General features: G+C 38.4%; 2 pseudogenes; one reads left to right on the top strand and one right to left on the bottom strand.

The window, feature by feature from the left end:
• Positions 1–11037: 11037 nt before the first annotated feature.
• LOC102846441 lies at positions 11038–11935 on the bottom strand (annotated as a pseudogene).
• Positions 11936–12123: 188 nt separating this feature from the next.
• On the top strand, positions 12124–15562 carry LOC102846029 (annotated as a pseudogene).
• The last annotated feature ends 1013 nt before the right edge of the window (positions 15563–16575 follow it).

Here is a 16575-nt window from a genome sequence, read left to right as displayed (position 1 = left end):
GGTCCGAGATGGCCGGCCACCATGCTCAGCTGGGCCCTGTCCTCACGCTGCTCTGCCTGCTGGTGCTGAGACACGATGCTGAGTGGCCACCCTGTGCTCAGCACCCGCTGGGGGGCACAGGCCGGCCGCCACACTGTAGCCTCTGGTGCTGTGAAGAGGCCCCAGTGGGTATGGCGATCCCAGACACAGCCCGCTGCCCTCCAATCGAGCAGCTGTGGCTCAGCAGTGGGAGACTGTGGGGCTCCAGGTCAGTAGGAAATCCTCCAGGTCGGAGTGTCTGTTGTGTGGCTCTAGTCAGTGACCGGAGGCTGTTTGCCGTCTACTTAGGTGTGCTGGGGCCTCCAGGGTTGAGAGGTCTCTGCTGTTCAGCTCCACGCCAGCAGCAGGGCTCTAGGGTCGGTGTGTCTCTGCCGTGTGGCTCCAGGTCAGCGGCTGGGCCTTCAGGGTTGGGGTGCCTCTGCCGTGGTCTGGTTAGTGGTAGAAGGCCGTCCACTGTCCACTTAGATGTGCTGGGACCCCTGGAGTTGAGATGTCTGCCGTTTGGCTCCAGGTCAGTGATGGGGTTTCCAGGGTCTCGGTGCCTCTGCTGTGTGGTCTGATCAGTGGTGGGAGGCTGTCCACTGTCCACTTACGTGCATTGGAGCCTCCAGAATAGAGATGTCTCTGCCGTTCGGCTCCGGGTCAGTGACAGAGGCTCCAGGGTCAGGGTATCTCTACTATTGCTGTGGGGACAGTGCTCATCAGAATTGGAGGGTTGGCCGCCATGGGCTGCTCCATCGAGAGGCTGTACATCTGGCCACCACCTCAGGGGGTGCTGGCTCCGCGCTGTCCGGCCCCCTGGACGCGACCCTAGCTCCGCACGATGCGGGCGGCGGGAATGTGACCGGACCACGGGGCTCTCCTTCTATCTTCTTGTAATGCTTCATGGATCATTCAAAATTTTTCCTGTGATATCTCTCAGTATTGAAACTTGAAGCTTGAATTTGTTTTCCTATTCTTTCAACTTGATAAATGCTGAGCAAGTTCTTCCCTTTTAGTTCTCTGACTCCAGCACTTTCAACATTTCATTATAATATTTTTCCACTCTGGTGGCTGTAAGAAATTGAGCTGCTAATCTAAAGGTGGCATATCCCTCCCTGGTAGCTTGAATCCACCCGAAGCTCTGAGGGAGAAAGGTCATCAAGCTCCCTTGTGATTTACAGCCTCAGAAAAACCACTATAGAGTTAAATATGAGTTGATTCTTACTTCTTAGTAATGAGACGTTGTGCCATTGGGTCATCTGCAACCCATAGTGATCTTATGCACAGTGTTCAAAAGCTGCCCTGTCCTGAGCCAGTCTCACTGATTCTGACACACCTATCTCCATTGTCCCACTTGCTGTATCAATCCATCTCATCTGGGGTCTTCCTCTTCTGGGCTGTCCCGCTATCCTTCTAAGCATGATGTTCTTCTCTAAGGACCAGTTTCTCCTGGCCATGTGCCCAAAGTATGTGTGATGAAGCTTCAAAATCCTATTTTCCAAAGAGAAACTCTGTTTCACCCTTTCCAAGTTTTCCTTTGTTTTCTTGCTGGCACATGGTATATTCAAGACTCTTCTCTGGCACCACACCTCAAAGACGTTGATTCTTCTTCTGTCATCCTTAGTCATTGTTCAGTTCTCTGATGCATAGCAAGATATTGCAAAGACCATGGCCTAGATAAGATGCACCTTAGTTTCTAGACTGACATTGTTGCTTTTTAGTACTTTGGAGAAGTACCTGATGGCACATTTTTCCCAGTGCAATTTATATTTTTATTTCCGGACTGCTGGTGTTGTGTGTTGACTGAGGATCAGAGCAAGCTATAATTGCTAACAACCTCAGTCTCTCCTCCATCTATCATGATGCTGCCAATTCTCCCAGTGATGAGACTCTTTGTCTTCTTGATGTTGACCTTCAATCCATATTGAAGATTACAGTCCTTGACCTTCCACCAAGCACTTCAGGTCCTAATCAGTTTTAGCAAGTATATGTCATATATGACATATAACATATGTTATATGTCATAATATAGGTTGTAGATGAGATGAGTCTTCCTCCAATCCTGATGTCACATTTCTCCTCATAAAGCCCAGCTTCCAGAATGATCTGTTCTGCATATAGATTGAAAAGGTATGGACACAGGATGCATCCCTGGCACACTCCTTTCCTTATTTTGAACCATGCAGTGTTTGTTTCCTCTATTCTGATGACTGCCTCTAGGTCCAAGTATAGGTTTTGCATAAGCACAATCAAGTGTTCTGGGATTCCTATTCTCCTCAGGTTTAGTCACAGTTTATTGTGATTCACACAGTCAAGTGCCTTTGCATAGTCAATGAAACACCGATAGACATTCTTCAGGTACTCTTTGCTGAGTCTGACTTCTTTCAACTTCATAAAGGGAAACTCTCTCCATCAATAATATCTATAATGGTAAGTAGATAGCAGCTTGATCATACATGCTATCCCCATGCTCCTGCACCTATTTCTAGTAATTATTTGGTCCAAGTTTATTGTTGAACTAACCAACTTTATTCACAGTTGTATGTTTTATTAGGTGTATAGGTTAGAGAGTGGGGAAGGCCAAGCCTATTACACAATACAAGTCCACTTTTAGTCTAGCAATCCCAAACCAGATTAACAGGGGACAATTCCTCAATTAGTTACAGCCTGGATTCAGTTCTGCATACAAATGCAAAAAAACCTCTGGTTTCCTCAGTCATCCAGATAACTTAATCTCAGGGTAGTTAGAAGTCAGCTTTTTCTTCAAGAACTCAGCAAGATAAACCTTTAACTATAGCATAAATTCAGGGTTTCTCTGTTTATACCTTGCTCCAGTCTCTAAAACAATAGTATCACAGTATCTTCACAGCAGTGACGCAGCTGGGGTTAGATATTTTCCACCCTCTTTCTACTATCATTATTAAGCACTTCACAGTGTGGGAAGCTCTCTCTCTTATACTGGTCCCACAGCTGTTGATGATTTGCAAGACCATGTATTACAGTTATTACAGTAGCTGGAGACAATGTTCTCCCCACAAGGGTTACATAAAAAAGAAAGAAAATAGGCAAAATAGAAAAGCCAAGTTTGGGGACTTCTGACACCACAAAATTAAATATTACATAGCCTAAAATGTGAATTATACTTCAACATAAAGAAAGGAAAGTCTTCATAACTGCACCTATAAGCCACATCAGGATAAATGGGGAAAATATTGACATCATCAAAGATTTTATTTAATTTGAATCTACAAATAATGCCTGTGAAAGTAGTAGTCAAGAAATTCAACAACATATTGCATCAGACAAATCTGCAACAAAAGGACCTCTATAAAGTGCTTAAGAGCTAGAGTGTAATTTTGAGAAGTAAGATGTGTCTGATCCATATCACGATATTCTCAGTTACCGCAATGTATATGAAAGCTGAGCAATGAATAAAAAAGAGTGAAGAAGAATTCCATCTCACTGAGAATTGATTCTGTCTTGGATGTACCCAGAGTGTTCCTTGAAAGTAAAGATTGTGAAATTCATCTCACACATTTTGGACATGTTATAAGGAAGTTCCAGTCCCTAGTTAAAAAAGTAGGTCAGCAAAGGAGAGGAAGATCCTTAATGAACTGGATTTATTGCATCTATGACCTGAACATAGCAGAGAATATGAGGATGAGGCAGTAATAGGCAATATTTCTATGTTATACATAGAGTCACTATGAGTTGGAGTAACTTGAAGGTAACACACACACACACCCCATACACACATGTATACAGGATTTATTTGGAAGGATTTCTAGATTATTTTTGAAAGAAAGCTGTACATTGTTGGATATTTAATCTCTCTGAATTTGTCTGTGTTCAGATAATATTTACCTAAGCAATCTAACATTATAAATTATTCCAAACTTGTCAAAGCTAATAGCAGAGTGCTTCTATAGCTTTACCTGGTCTCACTAAGGGCACACACTGATTGATTTAAGAAAAGACAACACTTGCTTCAGATCTGTCTCAGAGACTGGGAGATCTGAGTCTGATAATCCTGGGGTCATATTTTTGTCCAAAGACTTGTCTAGAGAATGTAGTTCTCTGTGAATTACAAGGATGATCTAAATAACTTTGGTGTAATCACACAACAGTTCACATCATTAATCTTTCTCTAATCCAGCTGGGATCTCTGATGTGCCTTTGTGATTGGAGTGGAATTAAATGGGCCAGTGTGCATGCCTAAATCATAGCTTTGCAAAGTCTGCCTGGTGCATAGGCGGAATTCACAAGCTTCATCTTGAGTTGTTAAACAAAGAGCATTCATTTCCTTAAACAGTGATATGTCCTTGGCAGATATGTCCTAATGGCTCTATCATTCTGCTTTTAGCAAGATGCACTAGGATATCAAAAGCGAATTAATAAGTACCTTATAATTAGACAAATGGCTATTTCATATAGTAATGGTATTCAAGTTATTTGAAGAAATAATACACATAGGAAGATAGCAGATGTTTTCCACTCCCACTATTGATGAATCAGGATACAGAGACTTAAGTGGCACCAGGAGGGATATGGGTCAATTGGAGGAAATCAGTGTGCATTTAAAATTTCTTTTTATATGTTGAAGATATGTTATAATATTTTGAGAAAAAACCCTCTTCCTATGAAAGCACGGTTAGAGAGCCTCTGTGGATAGCTGCAGCTGTCAGGGAACTCTGCATGGAGATGATGCAGCTGGGAGGAAAGTAAGAGAAGGGGAAGAAGAATTTAGAGCAGGCTGCATAAGTGGCCAAGGAGGACCTTTTAGAATCAAGATTCACATTCTAAAACAATAGTCTCTAAAAAAAAAGGGGGTCACATTTCAGTGGGATCCAAGAAGATAAGACTAGAAAAATCTACTTTAAAAATGTATTTCTTATGCTATTAGGGAGTTCTGTAGGGAGTTGTTCTACTAGCCAAAAGCTGTTGCTTCTCTGGTTGTTCAAATCCTCCAGGTCCACAAAAATCTCTTCGGTGGGCAATCTCGTCAGTGATTTACAGCCTCCCTCAAAACTAACTGAAGGGTCTGCTAAGAGTCAATTCTGACCTGACAGCAATGAGTTTGAGTTTTAAGATTACATTGCTATTATTACAATTATGTTTTTTATGTCTTAAAATACACCTATTAGTTTAATAGAACATACATCATTCACTTATTACTATAGAGTCAAAATTGACTCATAGTTCACCTTTCTGAGGACTTTCAGAAGCTGTATACTGCAGAGGAGGAAATTGTCTAGCCTTCTCCTGTGGAGCAGCTACCTTGAATCACCTACCTTTGTGTTGGCAGAGTAGCTCCCTACTGATTAAGCCACCAGAGCTCCTATCCTTCGATGAAGCAGCTAGTGGATTCAAATTGCATGCCCTTGGGATTGCAGCACAGCTTCTTACCACAAGGCCACCAGATCTCAATCCATTCTCCCTCTTTTTGTGCAGTGTTTAACCCTCAAACTTGCAAGTGTGTCGAAGGCAGGTCACTGGCAAGCGTATCTTAGTTAGATCAAGGACACCAGGGAGCAGAAAATGAGTGACTAGTAGCATCTGCTGCCCTTCACCAGATGAGTTTTAGAACATAATCCTCACCTCCAGATGAGATGACTGGCTTTGGTACAAAAATGAGCAGCAGGAGGGGAGAAAAATGAGATCAATTAAATGCTGAAATGATTATTGCATTGTTCAGGGATAAATACAGTGTAGATTAGAATTCCAATCTTTCACTGTTAAAGAGCTTTCTATAGTATAAAAACAAAACAAAAACAAAACACACACACACACACACACACACACACACAAACAACCAACAACAACACAACCCTGAGATTTTGGTAAAGGAATTATTGAATATTGAATAAAAATGACATCAAAGATAGAATTAATCTAAAGTTTCTTGTATACATGCAAAAACCTAAACCAAACTCTTTACTGTTGAGTCGATCCTGACTCAGAGAAAGTCCCTTTAATGAGTCCCTGAATCTGCTGGATTTAAATAAGCAAATATGGCAGGTGTAAACCTGGAGACCATGAGCCAGATTACTAGATATCTCATTTCAATTCTCATTGCCACCAACTGAGAACCTTCTCACAGATGACCCTCCAGCAGGTTTTCAGAAGCTGTAAATCTCAAGAAAGGAAATATCCCATCTTTCTTCCACAGAATAGCAGGTAGATTCAAACCATTTGCTGCTGGGTTGGCAGCAAAACTTCTTATTCATTAGGCTACCAGAACTCCCTAATCTGACAAAAGAAAAAAAAATGCTCTCTACTTTTTTAACAAAAAGATCAAACAGAAATACCACACAGGCTAGATTTTCCTTAATCAGATCTACCCTTATTCATATCTTCACAGATTTGTTGGTAATCCTTATTAACATAATAGATATTAGAAATCAGAACACCTAGAACACTGAGGATCTTTACTATGTTGACAAAGAAAATTCTGAAGTTCTCCCATAAAATTCATGTTGCTGAATGGTATCATGTTGATTTCCACTCACAGTAACTCTGTGTGGCTAAGTATAATTGTTCCATAGAATTTTTTTAGCCTGTAGTCTTTTATCGGAATAGATCGTTGGGTCTCTCCCCAAGGAATCTCTAGATGGATTCAAACCATTAACTTCTAGGTTTGCTGCCTAAAATTTAACTGCTATGCTATCAAGGTTCCTTTTCTACTGTTTTATCTTTTGTATTGCTTCTGCTTAGCACCATGTCTTACACAGAACAGACACTAAATAAATTATTCTTTAATAAAATGGGTGAAGATTCTAAAGGGCCTTATAAACTGCATACCTTAGCCTCTTCTTAGCCTCTTATCTCATGGCCCTTCACTCTTCATCTTGTGGGTAACATTATCCTAATGTCCAGAAAGACTGATGAGCCACTTAAGTTTCAAATATAAAAGCTGGCAGTTAGGTTAGCATTGTGCAGAACCTGGCTTTTTAGTTTTTCATTTGTAAAGCATTTAAATTACTCAACACATGAAATACTGGGAGAGATTAAAATGGTCATTAGAGCAGTTTTGAATACAACAAGCATCATTGGTCTTAATGACACATGTAATTTGGATTAAAGACAATATTAGACAAAAATTTCTGTATGACACTTTTAAATAGTTTTAGTTGAAACACACTGAGATGGATGCTTTATTAAAAACAAAAGAGCTAGATCTTTTTATTTTCCTCCACAGATATACTGCTATCTTTATGTGTATTTTCTTAGAAAGAGAATCACAGAGCTGAGAAGATGTTTTGTCATGTAGTCTTCCATGTTGATGTAAGTTTGTACAAAGTAACCTAAAGACATGAAATTGGTAATTACATCAAACTGCTTTTGGCCAGGAGAATTTTTCTTTTGTTTAATGACCTGCATGATGGATCATAATTCTTTCATGTACAAGAGCCTTTATTAATTGTGCTCTTCATCTTTTTTTCCCCCTCTCTCAAGATTGTCTAGCAAAAAGATCTGGTACCATCAAAAATGTTTTATACCCTTTTCTTCATATCCTGGCTCAGAGAACATATTTCAAATGTTAGAAAGGAGCAGGTTTAAAAGAATAAGAGAATGGCAAAAGAGGTTAAAGTAAGCAGAAAACTTTCTTCTCCACCTGCATAAACTCTCTCTCAGAAGTACCAGACCTCTTCACCCAGCAGACTGACAGCATTTAAGTTATTACTGTTTTAATCCATCATTAGTCTAAAAGAAAAATAAACTTACTGAACTAGTGATGTAATCTTGGCCACTTTGTAAGAATCAATTACCATCAAAGTTATAAATCTCTGTGCATTTTCTTCTTCATTTTCAAAATTCACTAATGTAAGTGGAGAAAAAAATAAAACACAATAACTGTGATTTTTAAAAATTATTAGAAAATTAAGACAAATGGCACATGGAAAATTTGAAAAAGAATAAATATTTTTAATATTTAAGGGTTCAGGAAATTACACAACTTTAGAGAATAGGCTCAAGTGCAATGCTACTGAAAGAACCCCTCATGCTTCTTTTAGATTCCATGATGACAAACACACCCACTGGAATTGAATGAAATTCAGATATTGTTTCTATTTAAAATGAAATTAATTGAGCTTTCAATAGCTGTATGAAATTTCAGGCACGTATTTGTCAGAACTTTTTCTGAGAAAAGTGACCTGAGGGAGGAATTGAGAAGGCTGTCACGCGAGGATGAGGTGACACACCTCAGGTGAAATGTCCACGTGAACGTGTCTATCTAAAATCATGCTCTCAGTCAATACCTGTGCTGCTCTGATGGGACCTGCCTCCTCCATGCTGAACAGATTCCCCAGTACCAAAGGGCCCTCAATTATAGTATGTAGGAATTTTGTGGGCAATTTGTTTACACTGACAGCTTTATTTATTCTATCTACACTTATGCTCTCAAGGTCTGGGAAGAAATTTCTTCCCAAATGTAGTCTGACACGTACTAGTGTCCTTGGTATTAGAAAATGATACTGCTTCTTAAAAGAATTGGAACTGAAAGTGAAGATATGCATTCTACCTAAATTACCTTATGGGTGAAATATTTATTCTTGGCAACATATTACCCTTCTTGACTTATGGTAAATACAGATTACAAATTCTAAATGTAATGTTGGAATACTCGCAGAATGCACTATAATCATCAGTGAATGTATATGTAGAGCAAGCTTAGTTTGTTGGGTTTTTTATAAAGATGAAGACATTGCATCACATAATAAAGTCAATGCTTCAAATCTACTTCTGCTCCTTGGGAGAAAAATGGGCAGTCTTCTTTGTAAATATTTACAGCCTCTGAATCCCAATAGAGGTTCACTGTAAGTCAGAACTGAATGGACAGCAATGGGGTGGTATTCATTTTGGTTTTTCTATCATAAAGACGTTAAAGTGACTTTCTTTCTCTTCTAGTATTTATCTTTTAAAAAATTAACAAATATTTATAGCAGCATTATTCACCATTGCAAGAACATAGGAACAGCCCAAATGTCCAACCACAAATGAATGGGTTGAGAAATTATGGTCCATTCACACAATGGAATACTATGCAGCATGCAGGAGCAATAACTTTGTAAATTATTACCTAACTTAAGAGTGACTGGAGAGCATTATGCTGAGTAAATTCAGTACCACAAGGATAAATATTGTATAAAACGGTTATAGTAGAATGAGTATAAGGATCCATGAGGGAGAGTCTGGAAGCAGAGGGATATGGATGTGCTGGGAGAGGAAGGGATTAATCATTGAGTTGAACCATTTGATGGGTGCGGGGGGTAAAGAACTGAAAGAATTTGTTTAAATTTGTATTTAAATTTTGTAAATATACTAGTAAAACAAATTTAAAAATTAACAATGAACTTTCCTAGGATTTTGTGTTTAAGAAATTGCATAGCACACAGAAGGCAGCATGCAAAAATGAAAGTCAATCAAAGAGTAAGTTATCTTTCTTCCTTTTGTTATCATTGTTTGCTATATACTCACTTATTTTGAATTTAACAGATTGATTAACATTTGTTCTTATGTGCTGTTGAGTCAACTATGACTAATTCATAGTGACCCTGTGATAGCTCTAAAACCTGTCCTATCTTGAACCAATTTCACTGACTCTGAAAAATCTGACCCCATTGGCACAGTCATTCAGGGTCTTGCTCTCCTGTGCTGACCCTCTACCCTTCCAAGCATGATGTTCTTCTCTAAGGACTGGTCCCTCTAGTAACATGCCCAAGATATATGAGACAGAATTTCAGAATTGTTGCTCCCAAGGAGCAATTTGTCTTCACTCACAGAGGACAGATCTGTTAGTCTTCTCCAGCATCACAACTCAAAAGCATTGATTCTTCTTCTATCACCCTTAGTCATTGTCCAGCTCCAGATAAATAGCAAGAAATTGAGACAACCATGGCCCAGATCAGGTTCACCTTAGTCTTTAGACTGACACTACTGCTCTTTGGTTTACATTAGTATTTTTTAATCTAAATTATGTTAATTAATTTATAAGGACTTTATAGATGATACATATTTTTTCTTTTTAAATATATAAAATCAGGAAGACTAGCTAGTCTTCAGTTTTATATATTCTAAAATATTATACACTTATATTTTAATTTCAGAGAAATTCCTACTTGTGTTTAGTTATGAATATCTTCCTTCTCATTTAAGTGGCTTAGCATATAAGGGATGGTTTAATTCTGTGATGCAATTACCAAATATATTTTAGTCAGATCTAATTAATCAGATGATTTGTATTTTAAAACCATTGAAAGAGAATTTTAAAATGTACTGTTTTGAGTCAAGTCATCTTTTCTTTTTTATTTATTCTGTTTCAAACTTTCAATGTTAATTTTTGCATGCCTTTTAGCCCTCACTCCCTGTCTGTAAAGAACTAAAACTTTATATCTGGTGAACAACAAAGATTTCAGAACACCTCAAATGCAGAACACCTATGAAGCAGAGGAATGTTGCTTTTTAAACAGAAGCAAATTAAACAACAACAAAAATAGAAGATGCAGGACTCCTTCTGTTCCTCGTTAGTATTAGAAAAACTATCCATGATGCTGCTTCACATTATAAAAAAAGAAAAAAATACGCCTTGCATTAGAATCATTGAACATCTGCAAACTGCTTCACCCTGCTCTGCAGCAAATACTGTGTATTCTGTGTCAGGGTCTGTGTTCCTGTTGTAGTAATGATACAGTCTTCAGACCCTTCCAAAAGCTCTTCAATTTTGATTGAAGCTCCAGATTCATGAAACATCTGTTTAATCCACTGACCACCTAAGCAAATAATAGATCCCGCCGTATTTTGGGGAATAGTTCCTTATATAGTAATAATAGGTCCACCAGAATCACTGTATGAACCTTTCCCTCCTGCATGGGAATAATCATATCCAGAGCCACCCTGTGGATAGTAAGCCCTTTGCCTTCTCATGGGCTCCATGTATCTATTGCAGAATCCCAAGTTTTCTCAGCACTGAAATTAACCATACCACCATAATTGTCTCCAGGTCTTCCTCTTCTGTTATAAGCCATCAAATTTCCTCATAACAGTGATCGTGGGGAAGAGGGAGATTCGAAGCTCTGTTTTCATCCCAGCCAGAGGTGGAGAAGGAGGAGGCCCACCCCAACCAGGAGGCACTCTGTCAAAACCACGTCTTCCTCTCATTGGAAATCCCACAAGTCATACACAGTGGTTATTAAGCATCATCATAAAACTACCATAATCAGAGGTTTCATCATAGAAATTGGGATCACAAGGCTGTGCACGTCCTTTGACGGGGGACTAAGCTATAATATCAAGGAAGATCTTTGTGCATTCTACAAAACTATCAGGCACTAGTAAGAACAACTCACTCTGTGGAATGAGGACAGCGTTCATGAAAAACCTTGATTGTTGTCTGAGTGTTCCCTGGAAGTTCTTTGATTTTAGTACCTTTGACTTCAGTAATTCCTCCGGCCAGACACCCATGAATAGTTTGAACTCACAGTCTAAGTCGCTACTTTTATAGTCTTGGTAATTTAAACATTCCACGACATCAGACTCAAGCAGGAGCTGGCTGTTTGCAGTTGGGTGATGGCAATTGCAGGCCTTCTTCTTAGGTAAGGACGATTTTCTTTGGAATCTCTCCAATTGTTTGAGTATCAGCACTGATACTTAATATGGGCTTGGGGCCACTGTTGTCTGCACGGAAACACTGGCATTGTTTTCTGTAAAAAGACCCTTAATATTCTTGCCTTCTTTGCCAATCACGGCCCCAGTATTCTTGCTTAAAAGCAGAATACAAAGCTCGACCATTTCATCAGTGTTCCTTCATCTTTTAAATGCTTGCACCTCTTCCATATCTTCTGCAGGGCATTTACCAAATTCACCATTTATTTCTGTGTTGTGGACGGTTTTCCTCTGGCTGTTCAGTTTCCATTTTCTTGTGTTAATTAGACATACCAATCAGTTATTTTGTCTCCTTGCAGAGCAGAATGGAAGTGTTCTGGGCAGGACCAAAACCTGACACCCTAGTGCTACAGCAGCTTATTGACAGTGAAGGAGCAGGAGTGGAACACAGGCTAACACAGAGATGCTGAGATCTGTTTGGCAGAGAACAAGGGGGTAATGGCATCTGCAGTGTTTTACCAGGAGTGTCCTCCTCCATTCTTGTCTGTGCTCTCCATTCGAGTCAGGTCATCTTTTCACATTGCTCACTTTTCTTCCACCCTGAACAATTTTAACCTTTTTTGACACCTTTATAACTCCTTCATGCAGTCGGTCCTCTCTCATATTGAACCAAATCACAACATTCAAAGGTTTCACAAGTCTTCTGATCACTAGTTCCTTTAGGAATAAAGGAAATATAATTCCCTCACAACCATTTAACAATTTAAATGAAGTTGCATTTGGACAAGCAGAATTTTTACCAATAGGAATTATCTTTTGAAATTAAATACCAAGTGTTCCTCTATTTTTGATAGAGTTTTCAGAGGCCTGCTATTTCAGAAGTGGATGACCATCTTTCTTCCTAGTCTGTCTTGATCTGAGAGCTCTACCAAAACCTGTTCACCATGAGTGAATTTTATGGCATTTGATACATTTATGGCTCATCCATTTTTAGCATCACAGCACCCACAAGTTATTTCAGGACAGAAAATTGAGAGACAAGTGCTGTACTAATTAATTAGAGCAATGATAAGTAAGCAAGATTAGAACTACAAAGTAATTAACAATGTGCAGATTCTTCCTATAGTAAAACACACTGAAAGATAAGCACCACAGTTTAGATGGCTCCAAGCTCAAATCCTAGGTACTAGCTCTGGGGAAGATTTTCTCTCTCTGGTAGTTCTGAAGGAAGCTCCTTGTCACTGAGCGTCTGCTCCTGGACTGTTTTCCTGTTGTTATCTGGCCAGTTCTGTGATTGTCAAACAATAAACAGTTCTTGAGGAAGGTGCAAACAGAGTGCTCCTTCTGCAGGAGACCAGGTTGGCAAAGCTTCATTTCATATACTTTGAACATGTTGAGAGGGAAGTTGAGAGGAAAGTCTATTCCTTGGAAAGGGAAATCGTACTGAACGGGGGAGAGAAAGGAAGACCATTGACCAGGTGGACTGCAGCTATGGACTTGAGTATGTCAGTATGAGGTTGGCTTAGGAAAGGATAGAGTTCAGATCTGTGGTTCATAGGGTTGTTGTGAGTCAGACTCAACTCAACAGTACATATCAAGAAGAAGCAACAGCAGCTAGTGTCTTAATAGAACTCCTTCCAAAATTATAGCAACGCCCTCTTGTATTGTTCCATAGGAATTTCAAGACTAACTTTTGGAAAGGCTTACATTCTAAGGCACCAATTTTTCAGTTGTTGTTGTGTACTGTTAAATTGGAACTAACTCAGCTGACCCTCCATCAGGTTTACAGAGGCAGTAAATTAGATTGGAGGAGAATTCACATTTTACTCTTTCAAAGCAGCAGGTGAATCTGAAACATATACCTTTTGTTTGGCAGCACAATTCCTTATCACTAAACCACCACAGCACTTTAATTTTGGGGGGGAGGATATTATTTCAAAACAATAATTTCCCTACTCAACCAAGCCAAAATCAAGCTTGTTGCCATAAAGATAATTTTTATTGATAATTACTCCATCCAAAACCAAAACACAAACTCACTGCCATCAAGTCAGTTCTGACTTGCAGCAACTCTGTTAGGTTTCTCAGACTATAAATCCTTATGAAAGTAGATTGCCCTTCTTTGTTTTAAACAGCAGCTGGCAGATTGAACTGCTGACCTTCAGCAACAGTATAACCCGACACATTACACATGACACTATCAGTGGCCCTTCATGCCGTGTGCCATCGAGTCAGAACTGATCCATAACTGACCCTCCAGCAGGTGTTCAGAGGCAGTTATTCACATGGGAGGAATTGTCCATCCTTATCCCCTGGAACAGATGCTGGTCTTGAACCTCATGCCTTTGGGATTATAGCATATATTCTTAGCACTAAGTCACCAGTGCTCCTTACTGATCCTAAAAGACAGAGAAAAGAAACTGTCCCATAAGTTTTCTAAAGCTGATCAATATGGAGACAGATCACCACATCTTTCTTCATCTGAGAGGCTAGTGGGATCAAATAATAAAGCTTTTGTTAGCAAAGAACCACCCAAGACTCCTTTTTTATCTAGAATGTAGTATTTTCTTAACAAATATTTATCTGATAAATGAGTAATTACAGTATGTTAAGGAAAGCAAAGTAATAATTTTGAAATCACTTCTCATTTCATCTTAAGTTTCATCCCACTCAAGCTAAATATTTCCACTGAGGGAAGAAAATAAATCCAAAAGAATGTTTTCCATTTAACATTTCACTTTGGAATCCTCTTTTAAATTGTCCTGAGCCAGGTTCTTGTCAGTTTACTAAAGTACTTCAGTAGAACTTTTATTCTATTATTTGCATATGAAGAGTGTATTTACGTACAAAAGTACAGATCTTCTCTATTATTCAAAGGTGAATTTAACTTTGGGTTGTTTTTTTTTTTCAATTTGTTTACAACTATGTATTTCTTTAGGCAGTTGTTGGTTTGATAACAATTTCCTTCAGTGAAACAATATCATCACATCACACAGGTAAGAAATCAGCTCTGCTGTATTGGCTCTCTGGGCACCACCATGGTGGTCAGCAAGAAAAAGCACCTTACAAAAGACAGCAAAAAAAGGGAGCCAAGAAGAAAGTGGTTGATGTATTTTCCAAGAAGGATTGGTATGATCTAAAGGCACCAGCTATGTTCATTTTAAGAACTATTGGGAAGACACTAATCACAAGGACTTGAGGAATCAAGATTGTGTCTGATGGATTCAAGGGTCGTATTTTTTAAGTAAGCCTTGCTGATTTACAAATTGATGAGGTTGCAGTGAGAAAAATCAAGCTAATTACTGGAGATGTTCAAGGCAAAAATTGCCTCATCAACTTCCATGGCGTGGATCTTACAAGTAACAAAATGTGCTCCATGGTCAAAAAACAGCAGACCATGATTGAAGCTCATGTTGATATCCAGTCTACTGATGGTTTATTTGCTTCATTTCTTTTGCGTTGGTTTTACAAAAAATGCCACAATCAAGTTTGGAAGACCTCTTATGCTTAGCACCAACAGATCCCCCAAATCCTGAAGAAAATTATGGCAATTATGACCTGAGAGGTGCAAACAAATGACTTAAAAGAAGTGATCAATAAATTGATTCCAGATAACATTCAGAAAGACGTGGAAAAGTCTTGCAAGTCTATACCTCCTCTCCATGATGTATTTGCAAGAAAAGTAAAAATTCTGAAGAAGCCTAAGCTTGAATTGGGAAAACTCCTGGAGCTTCATGGTGAAGGTGGTGGTTCTGGAAAAGCTACTGGAAATGAGACAGGTGCTAAAGCTGAATGAGCTGGTGGCTCTGAGCCACCAGTTCAAGAATCTTTTACATTCAGGCTTTTAATAACGACAAATAAAAATTTTTATTTTGTGAGGGGGAAGATGATTAGCTCTGTAGGAACCACTATTGAATATCAAAGACATATTGTATAAATATTCTGACTCACTAAAGCTCTTTTGGCCTGTATGCTTTTTCATTCCAGTTCATCACAAACCCAATCTGAATGTTTAAAAATCTTGAAAAATCGTGCAGCAACCTTTATGGAAGTTAAACCCTATGATAACTGCACAGTAGTATCTGTCTTAATGATATTTAGAAAGTATGATAATGTTCCAAGTGATAAAAATTGTTTTCATAAATACTGGTAAATACAAACAACTCTAGTAAAACATCCGATATATAAACCAGATCTGTCACCGTTAGAACCATAATATTATGTATTGTAATTTATGACCAACAGGTGGCAGCAGTTCCTAGAATGTAATCACAAGAGAGCCTGTAAAATCACACAAATGTTAACATTTATCCTTTATTTTTCACTAGGGTTGTGTAAAGTGCAATATATTTAAACTGATTGATATATGCTTCTGTTTGATGCTACATAAATAAAACTACTTTATTCAATTGTGTTCAGAATTATGTGTACTGTGCATTTATATTTATTTTAATGTGTTGAAATATATATAATACACCAATAACTGATTTCCCTTTTGTAGAAAAAGGTTGAGAAGTAATGATGCATTGAATATATTAACTCTTCTTGCTCTTCATTCCTGGGGATGTTTTGAAGAAATTACTTCAGTGATTTTGTACAGATTTCTATTTGGTTACAATCCAGAACTTGATTTTAGTTGTTATTTAGAGACAGAACACTCCATTACCACAGGAGTTAGTAAAATTCAAAATAAAATGTAATGAAAAGACCATGTTTAATAGTCCTGTAGAATGCTCTCATTTGTCAAAAGATAGTGTATTTTTGTTTTGCCCTTGAAAATATATGACTACATATTAATTGATTACCTGATTTTGTTCTAATACACCTTTCATCACAAGGACACAGTAACATAACTGAACTTATCACTATATTTAAAAGCAAACTGTAAAATAATTCAGGGTCATTTGAAAATGAACTCTAATTATAGATCATCATTCCCCAGAAATAAGG

This window comes from Elephantulus edwardii, unplaced genomic scaffold, assembly GCF_000299155.1.
Source record: "Elephantulus edwardii isolate Elephantulus edwardi_28Jun2011 unplaced genomic scaffold, EleEdw1.0 scaffold00007, whole genome shotgun sequence".
NCBI classification, from domain to species: domain Eukaryota; kingdom Metazoa; phylum Chordata; class Mammalia; order Macroscelidea; family Macroscelididae; genus Elephantulus; species Elephantulus edwardii.
This window is presented reverse-complemented; position numbering and strand designations above follow the sequence as displayed.